At 36.2% G+C, this 16,654-nt stretch overlaps 1 long non-coding RNA gene across 1 annotated transcript; it reads left to right on the top strand.

Moving 5' to 3' along the window:
* Positions 1 to 9,777: 9,777 nt before the first annotated feature.
* LOC136117619 (uncharacterized) lies at positions 9,778 to 12,478 on the top strand. The gene is made up of 3 exons (XR_010655143.2): positions 9,778 to 11,742; positions 11,809 to 11,888; positions 11,943 to 12,478. It is a non-coding gene; the product is annotated as an uncharacterized lncRNA (long non-coding RNA).
* The last annotated feature ends 4,176 nt before the right edge of the window (positions 12,479 to 16,654 follow it).

Here is a 16,654-nt window from a genome sequence, read left to right as displayed (position 1 = left end):
TACTTTCTGAGAATTTCTAATAAAATAATATGACCGCGTATTTATTATTGAAATATACCGTGTCCGTTATGCTCCCACTACTGGAGTAGTTTGGTATTATTCACTTAGAAGATGCCAGTATGATGTATCCAGATATGAATTTAACGTGATCTGTTCCCGCTCTGTTGTACACTTGTTGTTAGTTAACACCGCATTATTATTTAATCAATGTACCGCTATTTTTATTTTTATAAAAATGAATCATGATATGCTATTTGAATGAATATAAAAAAGACGATGTTGTTTTGTTGATTTTTTTGAGTTGGTCAAGTTAAATCCACGCTTCATATAATATATTTATAAAATAGCAATACGATACCTGGTTACCCAAGTTAGCTCAGAACCTTCAGAGTTTCTGGCTCTGTTATAAGCGTTGTGTGCGATTTCCGTAGTCGGATAACCGACAATCAAATAGCCCAACGAGTATTTTAAAAATAATATTTGAAGCTGTAAAAGAAAATGGATATTTTTTAATCTACCTAGTGCAGGAGTTACCCCCCGGCCAAGCCACCCAGAGCTACCCTAGAATTGGTACGCTGACTGGGCGGCCACTTCATATTTATACGGATACAATTATGTTGCAATCTAAACAATGTACAAAATCGGGCAACGACCACTTGAGTCGTTGCCCCGCTAACGTTTTGCTGACACTGCAACAGGATGCCCCGACCCTCAGGAAATATGACACGAGCAGCACTTGGATTGGAGTTCCAGATAAACATTCATTTATTTCACTTTGTAGTTATGTATAAGCATTTTATGTATTAGCATATAAGACTCTATGTACACTTCGGCAGCGGCGGCTACTCAGCCACCGCTGAACAATATAGTTTTCAGTTTGAGAATTAACTCCAAACATAGCGGTTCCATTTTATTCCGAGACTTAAAACCAAATCAAGAACTATCCGAGGACCAGTAACCAGAACCAGGAGAAACCCACTCTTTGGATCCAGGAACGGAACCATAACTGGCGCAGCCGACTGACAAATCAGGATGGACCTTATCATCTTTGTTACATTGTAAGAAGTACACACAATAGGAAGGTGAAGTATTCTTGTGAATCAATATAATGCCCGAATTAAAATGAAAAGATGCAACCGTGATAGTATGACAAAACAAGCAAAAAAAGTTTTATAAATTTAAAGGACGTGTAAAGAAAATTAAGGAAAAATAATAACAAAGAAAAAAAAAAAAAGAAGATGAGTGCAGTGCAATTCTTTGAAATTAAAATAAACTTGGCCAAGGCCCAATGCCGTCGGCAAATCTTAGCAAATTGGAAAAAGATTAAAGTTTACTGTGAATAGTTGTAAAAAAAAAAATAAAGAATATATAGATACAAATAATTATCAAAAATTTGTGAGAAGTTAGAGTGATTTAGTTCTGCAATCCCATCGCGTGTTTTGCAGGATTTCACCAACAAAAAAAGAGAAGAAAGAAGAATAAAGATTAAAAGAAAAATTAATATATAAATTGGCGAAATAGTTCTGCAATCCCATCGCGTGTTTTGCAGGACTTCACCAACAAAAAAGAAAGAAGAATAAATATAAAAAAAAATTAAAATATAAATTGGTGAAATAGTTCTGCAATCCCATCGCGCGTTTTGCAGGACTTCACTAGCAAAAAAAAAAAAGAAAGAAGAATAAAGATCTAAAGAAAATATATATATATATAAATTCGTGAGATAGTTCTGCAATCCCATCGCGTGTTTTACAGAACGTCAATTTCACGATTTATGGCAAATTGTGTTATTGATCTCGCTGATGTTTTTAAATAAAAAATAAAAAATAAATTAGAAGAGAAGATATTATTAATATAATAAAAACTTTATGAAACAATTCTTGTAATCCCATCGCGTGTTTTGCAAGGGTTTCAGTTTCAAGGTGATTCAAGTGAACTTCATTGAAGGCTGGTTTCAGTACACCTTATATACAATTTGTTGAGAAATAAGAAATCTTTTGCTTGTTTTCTTATATACGTCGGTAATTTAAATCTTGGGACCACCATTAACCAATGGAAGGGTTTTCTTATGTAAGAAGTTGAGTAAATAATATTATCTTACAGGTAAATGCCACAAGAATACAGCACCGAAGAAAGCACTCTACACTACAAGCTTCAAATCAACACCAGTAACTTTAAGTACATACGACACGATATTTTTAAGCATATTTTACACCTTACACTGAGCAAATTTTTTTATTTTTCCCTAAAAGTAACAATAAATTAATTTAATGCCTAATATTGCGAAAGTTAGGAAAACAGACCACTAATAGCCAGACAACTGAAGGAAAGTCGCTGTCATTAAGACCAATAGTTACACCCTCACCTGCGACCATGGAGTCGAGCAAGAATTCTTCACCATCTCACCTTAGTTCTGCGGTTGTAAATCATGCGGATTTGTTAGCTTCTATGAAAATTCCAGACGTTATTCGTTTCTTACCTCCTTACTCTGGGGACCCCTTTGCTTTGAACGAATTTATAAACAATGTGGAAGAGATAATTCTAATGATTAGGGGTACGGACCAGACTCCGTATGGAGAAGGAGAAGATAGAAGGCAAAGCAAACGAGGCAGTAATCGCTTCGGGAGCTAGACTTATCTGGGACGATATTAAGGATGCACTGATAAGGCACTGCAGAGACAGGAGGGACGACGATACCCTCATGTCAGAGCTTTATAATTTGAAACATAAACAGCTACCCTTGCAAAGATCTTATGATCAAATCACAAAAATTAAACTAGCATTGTTCAGGATAATCGATAATGAGGAAACTGAACAACTCGCGATTAGAGTTAGACAAAGGGTAGTGTCTCAAGCTTGCTTATCAGCGTTCCTCGCAGGGCTCAGAGGAAATTTGAGCGCCATAGTTAGAGCTTTCAGACCAACAGGATTGGAGGAAGCTTATGATATGGCTATGAAAGAAAGAAATTTGTATTTTGCGGAAAATGCCACGTACAGTGTGCAGAATAGGCAGCCAAATAGGCAAAACGATCGTTTTCCCCCAAATCAATACTCGAATCAATATCAATATAAAAATTACAATCAATACCAAAATAGAGATAATAATCGAAATGGCCGAACAAATAGAACTTCGTATGACCGAACTAATTACAATACCAATCGTAACAATAATTTCCCACAAATTACAGCAGGCGACGATGTCCCAAGCACATCGAGCGCCGCAGCAAAGAGAAATTCTTCGAATAATAATAGGGCACAATCGAACGGACAGAGACTTTTCAATATCGAGACAAAGAATAAAGCAGAGGAGACACAAGTGGAACACAATCTGGTGGACGAGCCAAATTTTCAGTCAAGAGCCTCGAGCCATCGAAAGGATTCCTGAGTAAATACAGGCTACAGGCAGACTTACCATTCGTAACACTTTCATTTCAAAACAAAAAGAATTTAAAATTTTTAGTAGATACAGGCTCAGAGGGCTCTTTCATTGACCCTAAATTCGTAACAGATAAAGAAAGAGTATCATTAGATAATCCAAATCAGATCACAACGGTACTTTCCGAGCACTCGATTAAACAGACGGTTGTATTTACCATATTTGAGGAAATTAATGACGTCAGGGAGTTCCCTTTTCTAATATTTGACTTCAACCAATTCTTCGACGGATTAAGTGGCATGAATATCCTGTCACAACTCCCAGCAAGAATTGATATTGCGCAACGAACCTTCACTACCCCAGCATTCGAAATTCCCCTATATATTGTACCAAATCGCTCTTCTGAAATTTATGAAATAGAGGAGGAGTCCAAAGCATTAATTACGGTGCATGTAAGCATTAAAGAAGGCCCATTTTTATGTGACCACATTCAGATGGAACAAGACTTCTTCATAACACCGGGCTTATATTCCGCACACAATAACCTTGCCAAAATCGAAATCAATAATTTTTCTGTCACGCCAAAAAAATTTTGCTTAGATTCAAGCCTACAAGTAAACAAGTTCGAAGAGGACGACTTTATAGTTATGAAAGCGATGCCAGATAACCCTGAATACAGTCAGGAACATTATTCCTCAGGATTTCACAATATTAGAACAGATCATCTGAATGAGGAAGAAAAAAGACAGTTGTCTCAACTTTGTGACAAATTTGCCGATTTGGTATTTCACGAAGGAGACAAATTGTCCTTCACGAACAAAGTATGACGTGAAAATTACGGACAACAAGCCCGTGTTTTGCAGGCCGTTTCGATTCAGTCCCATCGAATCTACGGAAATCCAAAATCAAATAGACAAACTTCTAAATCAAAACATAATTAGGCACAGTCATTCGCCTTGGAGCGCACCAGTTTTCCTAGTTGCAAAAAAGTTAGACGCATCCAAAACAAAGAAATGGAGAATGGTCGTAGATTTCAGGAAATTAAACGAAAAGACAGTAAAGGACAGGTATCCTATGCCCAACATCAACGATGTTCTAGATAGAATAGGCAGAGCCAAATATTTTATAGCCATAGATCTCGCTAGTGGCTACCATCAAATTGAGATGGAGCCAAGAGACATATCAAAGACAGCCTTCACGGCACAAGGAGGGCATTACGAGTTCGTTCGTATGCCGTTCGGTCTGACTAATGGTCCAGCGACCTTCCAAAGAGTCATGGACAACGTGTTAGCGGACCTGAACGGAGATTGTTGTCTAGTATATTTAGATGACATTATAGTCTTCTCACCGTCTCTACAAGAACATATCTGCGACCTAGAATCCGTATTTTCCAGACTAAAACAAGGAAGAACGCTATAGTCGAGTACCTCGACTATCAGATACCCGTTACTCAAAGGGATATGGAGATATGCAAGCAGCAAAGCGAAATGAAAATGCGCCACCTACCGGCGGTAGACAGATTTAAGCGTTATGGGCGTTAGAGTGGGCGTGGCAAAATTATTTTTGGATCAATCGATAGGTATTGACGACACCAATACATTTCAGTTAAAATTTTTTATCTAGCATGCAAATTGTGGGCGTCACAGGTTTTCGCGGCTTGTGGGCGTTTAAGTGGGCGTGGCAAACTTTTTTTTAGGTCAATCGATAGGTATTGATGAGAACAATACATTTCAGTTAAAATTTTCTATCTAGCATCAAAACTGTAGGAGTTACAGTTTTGGGCGGTTTGTGGGCGTTAGAGTGGGCGTGGCAGTCTACTGAAACAAACTTGCGCTGCGTAAGAAGCTCAGGAATCTGTACGCCAAATCTCAATAGCCTAGCTCTCATAGTTTCCGAGATCTCAGCGTTCATCCGGACAGACAGACGGACAGACGGTCAGACGGACAGACGGACAGACGGACATGGCTAGATCGACTCGGCTAGTGATCCTGATCAAGAATATATATACTTTATGGGGTCGGAAACGCTTCCTTCTGCCTGTTACATACTTTCCGACGAATCTAGTATACCCTTTTACTCTACGAGTAACGGGTATAACAAACCAACTTGAAAATCCAACCGGACAAGTCCGAATTCTTACGCAAGGAAATAGAATATTTAGGACACATAGTTACAAAAGACGGGATCAAACCGAAACCCAAGAAAATTGAGGCCATAAAGGTTTTTCCAATTCCGACCACGAGGAAGGAAATTAAATCTTTTCTGGGTCTTTTGGGGTATTATAGGAAGTTTATTAAAGACTTCGCAAAAATCACCAAGCCCATGACCAAACAGTTGAAAGGAAAAGCCCCGGTATTACCAACCGAGGAGTTCAAAGAAGCGTTCAATACTTGCAAAACTCTACTCTGTAATGACCCTATTTTGAAATATCCTGATTTTACCAAACCCTTCGTCTTGACCACAGACGCCAGCAATGTGGCGATAGGTGCAGTTCTCTCGCAAGGGACGCTGGGTTCTGATAGACCAGTATGTTTCACTAGCAGGACGCTCAATGATCGGGAAGTAATGTATTCGACCGTGGAAAAAGAGATGTTAGCTATCATTTGGGCAACCAAATATTTTCGGCCTTACCTCTTCGGCCAAAAATTCCAGATAGTGACCGATCACAAACCCTTAACTTGGTTGATAAACTTCAAAGAACCAAACTCAAAATTGGTCAGGTGGAAGTTGCAACTGTTGGAATACGACTATGAAGTTGTATACAAGAAGGGATCCCAAAACGTCGTGGCCGATGCGTTAAGTCGTGTAGAAATACAGACATACTGCATATCTAATTCTTTACCTAACAGTTTGACAAATTCAAAATCCATAATTATTTCAGATAGACCTTTGAACGAATTTAAGGCACAGTACATTTTTGAAATAGGTAACGAGGAAAAAACCAGAAATTGCATCCTATTCAAAAACAAGTTCAGGCGCACCATATCCAAAGTTAGTTTTGACCTCGACGGGATTACTGACATTTTACGAAAAATCCTAGCACTCAGCAGAATACACGCCATTTTCGCCACGGATTCCATTTTCAAGTTAATACAGGAAGCCTATCTTAAGTACTTTCAAAACTACAAGATAATCAGATGCAAATATCTTCTAACAGATGTCACTACTACACTGAAACAACAGTCAGTAGTTACGGATTATCACCTAAAAAACAACCATCGTGGAATTGAAGAAACTTTAAAACATTTAAAAAGAACACTCTATTTTCCCTACATGAAACAGAAAATTACTCAAATAATTAATCAATGCGATATTTGTCAAAAACTAAAGTATGATAGAAGACCACCAAAACCAATATATCAAAAGACAGAAATTCCTGAAGTACCATTACAGATAGTACACATGGATATTTACACTATTAATGGTCAAACAATTCTGACATTGATTGACAAGTTTTCAAAATATGCTAGCGCCTATACAATTCCGACTAGGAGTTGTATAAACGTAGTCAAATCTTTGAGACACTATTTTTGTTTTGTGGGTATTCCAACAAAATTGATATTTGATCAGGGCGCCGAATTTTCGGGAAAGATTTTCACTGATTTTTGTAAACAATATAATATTGTCACTCATGTAACATCGTTCCAGCAATCTACAAGTAATTCTCCCGTGGAAAGATTGCATTCCTCTCTGACAGAAATTTATAGAATTATTTACGAGACCAGGAAGGCTAATAAACTGGAACGGGATCATGAAGAAATGCTATTTGAAACCCTAACCACTTACAACAACAGTATACATTCTGCCACTAAATGTACACCCTTTGAATTACTCTCTGGTAGGACCCACATTTTTAATAAGGAAATCGAGTATAATTCGGAACATGATTACCTACAAAAACTTAATGAATTTCAAAACACCCTGTATCCAAAAATCAAAGCCCAGCTAGAAGAAAAAATAAACCATACAATTGACAAATTGAATAAAGATAGAACGCAACCAGCTTCACTTAGAACAGACGATGTAATATTCAGAAGAGAAAACAGGAGAAACAAACTCACCCCTCGTTTCTCTGAACACAAAGTACTAAAAGACAACAAGATTACACTAATATCCACCAGAAAACAAAAGTTACACAAAGCAAAAATTAAGAACAGAATTAAAGCAAACAAAATTCCTATTGATCTTACAGATTCGCATGCATCGCAACCCAGGACTTAAAGGTCCATCAATTAGGAAACGACACCCCTTTACACAAAATAAATCTGGGACAAGCTAAAATAGTACAATCGCACAAATACCTTACGCATAGAATTAATCTACAAGATTTTATAGACGGCGTCGTTAATTTCGAAAGAGCAATTAATCAATTGAGAGAAAACACCGACTCAAAGAACGAAATCGATAGCTTATCTACGAAGCTTCAGCAGCTAAGAGGCAGGGTAGAAAGGTTATTACCCAAGAAAAGGTTAAGACGGGGACTAATAAACGGACTAGGTAAAGTCGTAAAAATAGTTACTGGAAATTTAGACGAAGACGACGGACGTAGAATCGAGAATAATTTCAAGACGATCACGAACAATCAAAAAGAACTAACAGCAAAAGCCAACAAACAAGAAATATTCAACAATGACATAAAAGAGAGATTTAACAATATTACGGAACACATAAATAGGGAACAACAAATAATTAACCAATACCTAAACAACTACAAGAATATGATTTTCAAAAACTTAAATTCCGAACACCATATATCACACACACTGCAATATATATCACGAATTAACATAAATATTGATGTATTATCTAATCATTTAAATAATATAGAAGAAAGTATGTTACTTTCCAGACTAAATATTGTACCCAATTTCATTGTATCAGAACAGGAACTAACGATAATCAGACATGAGTTAAACGATCCAGAATTATGTAATTTGTCTAATGAACATATTCTCGACATACTAGAATTAGATACTTTCATGATCGGAATTAAGATCAATTTTAGAATTAAGATACCCACATTTAAAGAGGACGTGTATCAATTTTCACACATCGTCCCCTTACCTATTAATGAATCAAACTTTTTAATACTACCTAAGTATATGGCATACCATGATGCTAAAGACGTACATTACTTTATGAACAAATGTAATAGGGTAGATAAACATTATATCTGCGAAAATTTGTTATCAATCAGAGACAATCCTGAAACCGAGTGCCTCAATAGCATATTCACGCTAAATGCTGCCAATTGTAAAGTCAAGGATGTAGGAAACAAAGAATTAATAACGGAGATAGAACCAGGACACATCCTAATTTTAAACACAGTCAACTCTACCATTGCATCAAATTGTACAACGAAATTCTCTATAAAGGGATCTGCTCTAGTGACGTTCAAAAACTGCGAAGTATCCATCAACCAAATTCCCTATGACAAAGAATTGTCACTATACGAGGAGAAGATAGACGTTACAATTCCAATTATACAGAACATTAACTTCACCGACCATATCGAAGACATTAACCTACACAATTTAAACCTAAGGTCCATCAATGCTTCCAACTCGATCATTTATTGGACAAATTTTACAACTACCAATTTTGGAGCGGTATATTTACTATTGTTATTCGGAATCGTAGTATCAGTCTTGTTGATCAACATGAAGAAGAAGGTCATATTCTAGTTATTATAGTTTTCAGTTTGAGAATTAACTCCAAACATAGCGGTTCCATTTTATTCCGAGACTTAAAACCAAATTAAGAACTATCCGAGGACCAGTAACCAGAACCAGGAGAAACCCACTCTTTGGATCCAGGAACGGAACCATAACTCAGGCTCTACTTGGTAAAATAAATGAGGTAAAAATGCTTTTAAAGCACTAAATCGACTTTTCATCATCATTAACAAAAATATGATCGATATACGATACGATATTTTAAAAAATATTCGACAACTTTAAATTATATGCAGAGCCTACAAACGTTCCACTTTATGTATTATCATGTTAAAAAAGGTACCGCACATTTTGGTAAACTGGCGCTTATAGCCTCTTCTCACAGAAACCCATCCACCATCTGCCGTCGTTCAGGGTCGCTCAGGATCCTAAGCCCAATTTCCACTACGCCGAAATTTTGGAATTTTTCAGATTTTTCGATAGGAATCGCGATAGGCAACGCGGAGGTGTTTCCATTTGCAAACGCGTTTGCAACAGTTGTTCTGTGTGTTTGTAATTTGCTGGCTAAAGTACACATGTTGTTGATAAATTACATCGAGGAACAACATTTGCACAACATAAATATATGTGCATAATTGGTCAAAATAATGGAAGCCAGTAGCACAACCCACGTTTTGCGAAAAAGAGTTTCGACACACGTAAGCTAGAAAATATACAACTATTATTATTATTTAGTTCCCATTTATATGTGGATAGAAGCGAAATGGGACCTTTTGGGAGACTGACGCGCAGGAAAATTCAGATGAGTTCTTGAACTACTCATTCGAGAAGTTGGTGGGAGTGCTGCCAAGCTTAGAATAAAAAAACAGTGGGCGCGTTCAGCAAAACAATATAAAATCTGCCCCTCAGTTCCAAAAAAAAAGTTTCACTTGTGAATCACCTTGTGAATACCGTGGGACATGTCCTCTTGCACGAGTGAAGAACAAATGACACTCCATATAGACAATTTTATGGGATATCCGCTTTTTCACAAGTGAAAAACGGGATTTCACTTGTTTCGTATACTCATTTGTCGTATGGCCTGTCACCTGCCGGTGACACGTCCCACGTGAAATCACTTGTTAAACTCAGAATATTTTCAATGATTTTTCACTTAAGAAATCACTTGTGAAATTCAGAATATTTTCAATGAGTTTTAACGTATGAAAATATAGAATTTAAAATAGATATATTTTTATTTGCTTTTAAATTCATTTTAATTAAAAAGTGTTATTTAGGTTTTCTGTTAAAGGACAATTATTGTTAGTAAGCCTAGTTTTATGATACGTTAATTTGCTTATTACATTGGTCATCCCCTTCCTTAAACCTTTGTCCGGGCATATGTTTAAAAAAAGCGTTTTACTTGTTTATTTGTATATTTACCTTTTAGTGCTGTGTTTAGCCCTTTGCAGGATTTTTATTGGCACCAAACATTGCATGATCCACTTTCGGCTAACGGCTAATTAAAAAATGTCATTTTCAAGCGAAGGAGGTTACATGATAAAAAACACCGAAGCTATAATATGTTTTATATTATTTTCCCACCAATTTTTCGATCGTTTCTATTACAGCTATATTATATAGTCGTCCGATTTTGATAAATACAAATTCGAAATTCAAAACTAATTAAAAAATGTTATTTCCAAGTGTTGGAGTTTATATGTTAAAAAACACACAATAAATAATTTTCTTACATTTTTTTCCTATTATTCCTATGGGAGCTTAAAGATATAGTGGTCCGATCCGGCAGGTTCCGACTTACATACTACCTGCAAAAGAAAGAAGACTTTTGGGAAAGTTTCAGCCCGATAGCTTTAAAAGACTAGTTTGCGTAGAAACGGACAGACGGACATGCTGATCAAGAATATACCCCTTCAGTTCTGCAGTAGGGACGCGGTGACATGGCTCAAGGCAAAAAGCTTTTTTTGTGCCTAAAACGCTGTGCCGCTGTTGACGTCAGCAGAGCAGTCGGCGCAGCGTAGAAGACTGCCCACGAAAACGATCGTGCAACAAAGAGAGGCAGATATTCGGATATTTCCCTCTCTTTCTTGTCTTATAATCTGCCTGCACTCCGCGCTCGCAGAGACAAATTTCGGCTGGTCCGTTATTTTTTTTTGCGTCTCTCCGTTATGTTCGGCTAGCGACTAATATTTCGGCGGAAAAATTTTCGTGGAGAAGCGACATGTGAATGCCCTAATATTTTAGGAGCATTATTGTGAATCGAAAAAAACAACTAATATTGTTTTATAAAAGTAAACTATTTGATTATAGTAAAATTTAGTAAATTGAATTTACTTATAATGTTATATTTACTTATTATACATTCTTATTACAATATAATTTTATAGTTAAGTTATAGAAATTTAGTCCGTTAAAATTGATTTAAGTATTTAAAACATTTAAGTATTAACATTTAAAAAAAAATCGTATTGTAGTTTTTACTCAAGAAGTAAAAACTATATAGTCGGATATATTTTCCTTTAGAAAGGGTATAGGTGCAGTGGCACGCGCCAACAGCGAAGAGAAAACAAAAGAAATCTAGTAAAGGGGTGAGAAGACTTGGTGCATTCTGTTTGAGTGATTGAAAGGGAAGCATCCATTTTAATGGTGCGTAGCAGAGTTACTTTAATCGTTTAGTTAATATAATAAAGCCAGGTAAGTGCTACATTAAGTTTAAGATGTTGTGCATTGATCTTAGTTTAAAGTACGTAAATTTTGAAGGTATTCAATGGGTTCCGTTAGCCGAAAGTGGATGACAAAATGTTTTGTGCCAATAAAAATTCTGCAACAAGCTATAAAAGGTAAATATACAATTAAACAAATAAAACGCATTTTTTAAACATATGTTTTTTCAGGAGCGTTGGCCAAGGATTCAGAGGACCCGGTCAAAGGCTTAAGAACGGCGATGTCTAACGTTAAAAATAAGCTTACGAAGCAAGAAAACAGAAACAATAATTGTACAATTTTTGAAAATCTAAATAGTACCATATAATTAAAATGAATTAAAATGAAATGAATTAAATTCTATATTTTTTTAATTGAAAACTCAAGGAAAAATTCTGATTTTCACAAGTGATTCACTTGGGACGTGTCCCTTGCAAGTGATTTCACAAGTGAAAACTCAAGGAAAAATTCTGATTTTCCCAAGTGTTTCACTTGGGACGTGTCCCTTGCAAGTGATTTCACAAGTGAAAACTCAAGGAAAAATTCTGATTTTCCCAAGTGATTCACTTGGGACGAGTCACCGGCACGTGACAGGCCATACGAAAAATGAGTATAAGGAACAAGTGAAATCCCGTAGGACTTCGAAAAATTTTCATTTGAATTTTCACTTGTGAAAATGCGGACATCCCATACAATTTTCTATATGGAGCGTCACTTGTTCTTCACTTGTGCAAAAGGACATGTCCCACGGGATTCACAAGGTGATTCACAAGTGAAACTTTTTTTTTGGAACTGAAGGGACCCTTCAGTTCTGCACTAGGGACGCGGTGGCATGGCTCAATGCAAAAAGCTTTTTTGTTTTCTTTTGTGCCTAAAACACTGTGCCGCTGTTGACGTCAGCAGAGAAGTCGGCGCAGCGTAGAAGACTGCCTACGAAAACGATCGTGCAACAAAGAGAGGCAGATATTCGGAGCTTCCCTCTCTTTCTTTGTCTTATAATCTGCCTGAACTCAGCGCTCTCAGAGACAAATTTCGGCCGGTCCGTATTGTTATTGTCGTTTTATGTTCCCAATAATTACGCAGAAGGAACTAGGTTTTATGTTTTATGTTTTATTTTACCGCAACACCAGCACCACAACTTAACTTAAGAAGATGTCACAAGAAAAGGGGAAGAAGAACGATCAGTGCGACCAAAGGCTACGCTTTTATTAATGCCTAATATGGATAATAGTAAAATGGTATTTCTGTATAGGAATAGGGGCATTCCAACACGCCACCTCAGAAATAACATCTACAAAATTATAAACTTAACATAATATATTCATTTGTAATTGTTATGTACTTAGTGTGGGTGGTGTGCATTCTGGGAATATTTATGTAATCCAGCATTTGCTTCAAGGATACATGGAAAACCCATACACATATGTTTACATAGAATTACATTTTTAAATTTCAGTAACTTAATGCGTATACAAAAAAACGAACAAAAGTATTTCAATTAGATCCATCAAATTTAAATCAAAAAATAAATAAAAAAAACTTCAGCATCAGCAAACAGTGGATCACTCATCTTGCAGTAATCCCAAATCATGTCGTAGTGCCAAGGACTTTGCGGCAGGCAATGGCTTTGTGAAGATATCAGCAAGATGATTCTCTGTGTAAATATACTCAACACAAATGGTGTTACTTTCAATTTGTTCTCTGGCAAAATGATATTTGATATCAATATGTTTGGCCCACAACGCTTCTCTTACAGCTTCAAATAATGCCATGTACTCAGCTTCAGTTGATGAGGCTGCTACTGAGTTCTGCCTCTTTGTGTTCCAACAAATTAAATTTAAATCGAACATTTTGAATAAATACCCTGTGATGCTTTTTCTATCAATCTCGTTTCCTCCCCAATCATAATCTACATATCCAATTAATGTACTTTCAAACTCAGCATTTCTTTTAAAAATAGGTTTCATTTCAATAGTTCCTTTTAAATACCTAAGGACCCTTTTTAAGCACTGCCATAACTCGGAATTATTTTTGCTACTATATCTACTCAAGATATTTCTTGCAGTAGTTAAGTCTGGACGTGTACATAGCATTATGTACATTAAGCATCCTATGAGATTACGACATGGAGCATTGCAGTTTTCATCTTAATTAAGTAACTCATAATTTAGTTTATTTGGTAAGGGAGTACTTACTGCATTGCAATTATCCATGCTAAATGTATTCAAGATTCTTTTAACATATGCAGCTTGGCTCAAGAAAATTTTGTCTTCATGAATTTTTATTCTAATACCAATAAAATGTTTTATTTCTTTTAGGTCGGTCATTCTAAACTTTTTCATTAAATAATTTTTGAATTTATCCATTGTTATCATATTCCCCGTTGCTATCACCACATCATCAACATATAACAGCACATAAATATTTTCCTTAATATCACCTCTATCAAGGATATATATACAGCGATCTACGGAAGAGTTTACAAACTCACAGTCTTTCAATGCTTGCTCAAAGACTTCAAACCAGCATATAGCAGCTTGTTTGAGTCCGTAAATTGCCTTATTCAATCTACATACATTGTCACCTTTGCACTGTATACTTTGAGAATGTCTCATATATATTTCCTCTTTTAACGTGCCATTTAAGAATACATCCATTTGATGGACTTTCAAGTTATATTGTACTACCAACGATAATAAAAATATAAAACTGGAACTTCTAGCTACAGGAGCAAAAGTCTCTTTATATCTAGTAGGACTTCCTAGCTCGGAACGGAAAATACCCATTTGCTATCTACTATGTTTTTTATGTTTAGGTCTTTCTGTGATTGTCCAGGTATTATTTAGTTCATGAGCACTCAACTTTGTTTTTATGGCTTCCTCCCAAAACAATTTATCATTCCTATACTGAATTTCATCGTATGTATTTGGAACATCGTTGAAGATAGTGTGAGCACTTAATACAAATTATTTAAACTAATATCATTTTCATAATATGATATCTGGGGCTTTGTTTTTAATCTCTCACTTCTTCTACTCGTTACTTCAATACCATCAGTTCCAATTGGATTCTTAACAGATCCATTTTCTTCTAAGTCTCCTGCTGTTTCATTTTCCCTACTCTCATTCGGGTTGTCTGATCCCTTACTTTCATTCAGGAGATCATTTCGCTTTCTTTTCTTACTCTCATTCAGAAAATGTGCATCCGTTTCCTTACTATCATTCGGGATTTGTGTGTTGTCGCATTCCCTACTTTCTTTCGGGAACTTTGTTTCTTTAATTTCCTTACTTTCATTCGGGAAATTTTTATTTATATTTTCCTTACTATCTTTCAGGAATGTTGTTTCAAATTTAACAGCTCTAGAATTCACCAAATTGGTTTCGTCGACAACCACATCTCTTGCAACGAGAAATTTTTCATTAACAGCATCCCACAGTTTAAGACCATTTGCTTCGTAGCCCACTAAAATAGCTTTGTATGATTTATCATCAAACTTTCCCTTTTTAATTTTATTGCGCACATATACAGTTGCACCAAACACTCTCAAATGTTTTAATTCGGGCTTTTTACCGTGCTACATCTCGTAAGGTGTCATCACGCTATGAACTATTGCTCTACTTGGAATTCGATTAATTAAGTAAGTTGCAGTTAACACTGCTTCACCCCAAAAACTTTTGTCAAGTTGTGCACCACTTATCATGGCACGAGCTTTTTCTGTGATGGTTCTAATCATTCTTTCAGAAACACCATTTACCTGTGGTGTGTGTGGCACTGTTAAATGATAAGTAATACCCTTCTTAACACAAAGCTGGCGTATCTCATTTGAGAGATATTCTCTCCCATTGTCAATGTACAAATTAACAATTTTCAAATTAAAATGAGCTTCATATTTTGCCACAAAATCTTTAAACATATTAAATACGTCAGATTTGTGTTTTAGTAAGGAGGTTACACAATAGTGTGTAAACTGATCAACAAAGATCACAAAGTAATTTTGATCATTTAGTGTAACTGGAGTAATTGGTCAACAAACATCTGAGTGCACAACAAATAGCGGTCTTTTAATATGGGTCCTATTTTTTAAAGAACCTTGCTTGTTTACCATTTAAACATGGTTCGCAAATTTCATTTGATAGCTCTAAATTATTTAAAAGACTGTTATCACTAAACATATTATTTCGTTTTATTTCTAATAACTTGCCATTGCTTATATGACCAAGCCTCTCATGCCATAATCGAAAATTATTTTTATGCTTCGCATCTATATTATATGGTTGAAATTGAACAATAGGTATATTGTTAAACATACCAGAATTCTTGACCACCGTCAATCCACTCTTGGAAATGGTTACTCCATTCTTGTCAAATTTGATCGACAGTCCTGCCTCTTGTAGGCGCTTCACAGACATAAAGTTATTTCGTTGTCATAGCGCAAACGCCTCATTGCCACGCTAAGATGCGTAAATATATTCGCCTTGCTTGGCCACAGCGCTCTTCAGCGGCGGCACCAATTCCACACTATCGATGTACAGCGACTCATCATTTATCAGATGATCACTTGCACCGGAATCAAGAATAAATCCACATTTATCTACCGCGGGGTTTTCTTGCACTTCTTTTACCATGAATGCAATGCCTTGTGATGTTGTGGTTTTAGCTTGGGAGGTGGCTTTTGCGTGATCTGTATGGCAATTCAAATCTGTGAAGCTGGCTTTGGCAATCTGGCGATTTGTTTGGGTATGTTACAAACTGTGGCAATTTGAGCCCACCTTTGGTGGGGAAAAGCGACGCGGTGCTCCCAATATTTTTTGCGCTGACAGCTGTAGACGTCTGTTTGTTGGAAGTGGTTGAATTGAAAATTTTCATTTCCTGGACGAGATGAAAAACTGCAAATTGATTTGGT

Source organism: Drosophila suzukii, unplaced genomic scaffold, assembly GCF_043229965.1.
Source record: "Drosophila suzukii unplaced genomic scaffold, CBGP_Dsuzu_IsoJpt1.0 scf_20, whole genome shotgun sequence".
Taxonomy (NCBI): Eukaryota; Metazoa; Arthropoda; class Insecta; order Diptera; family Drosophilidae; genus Drosophila; species Drosophila suzukii.
Note: the sequence above shows the minus strand (reverse complement) of the source record. Positions and strands in the feature narration are given on the sequence as shown.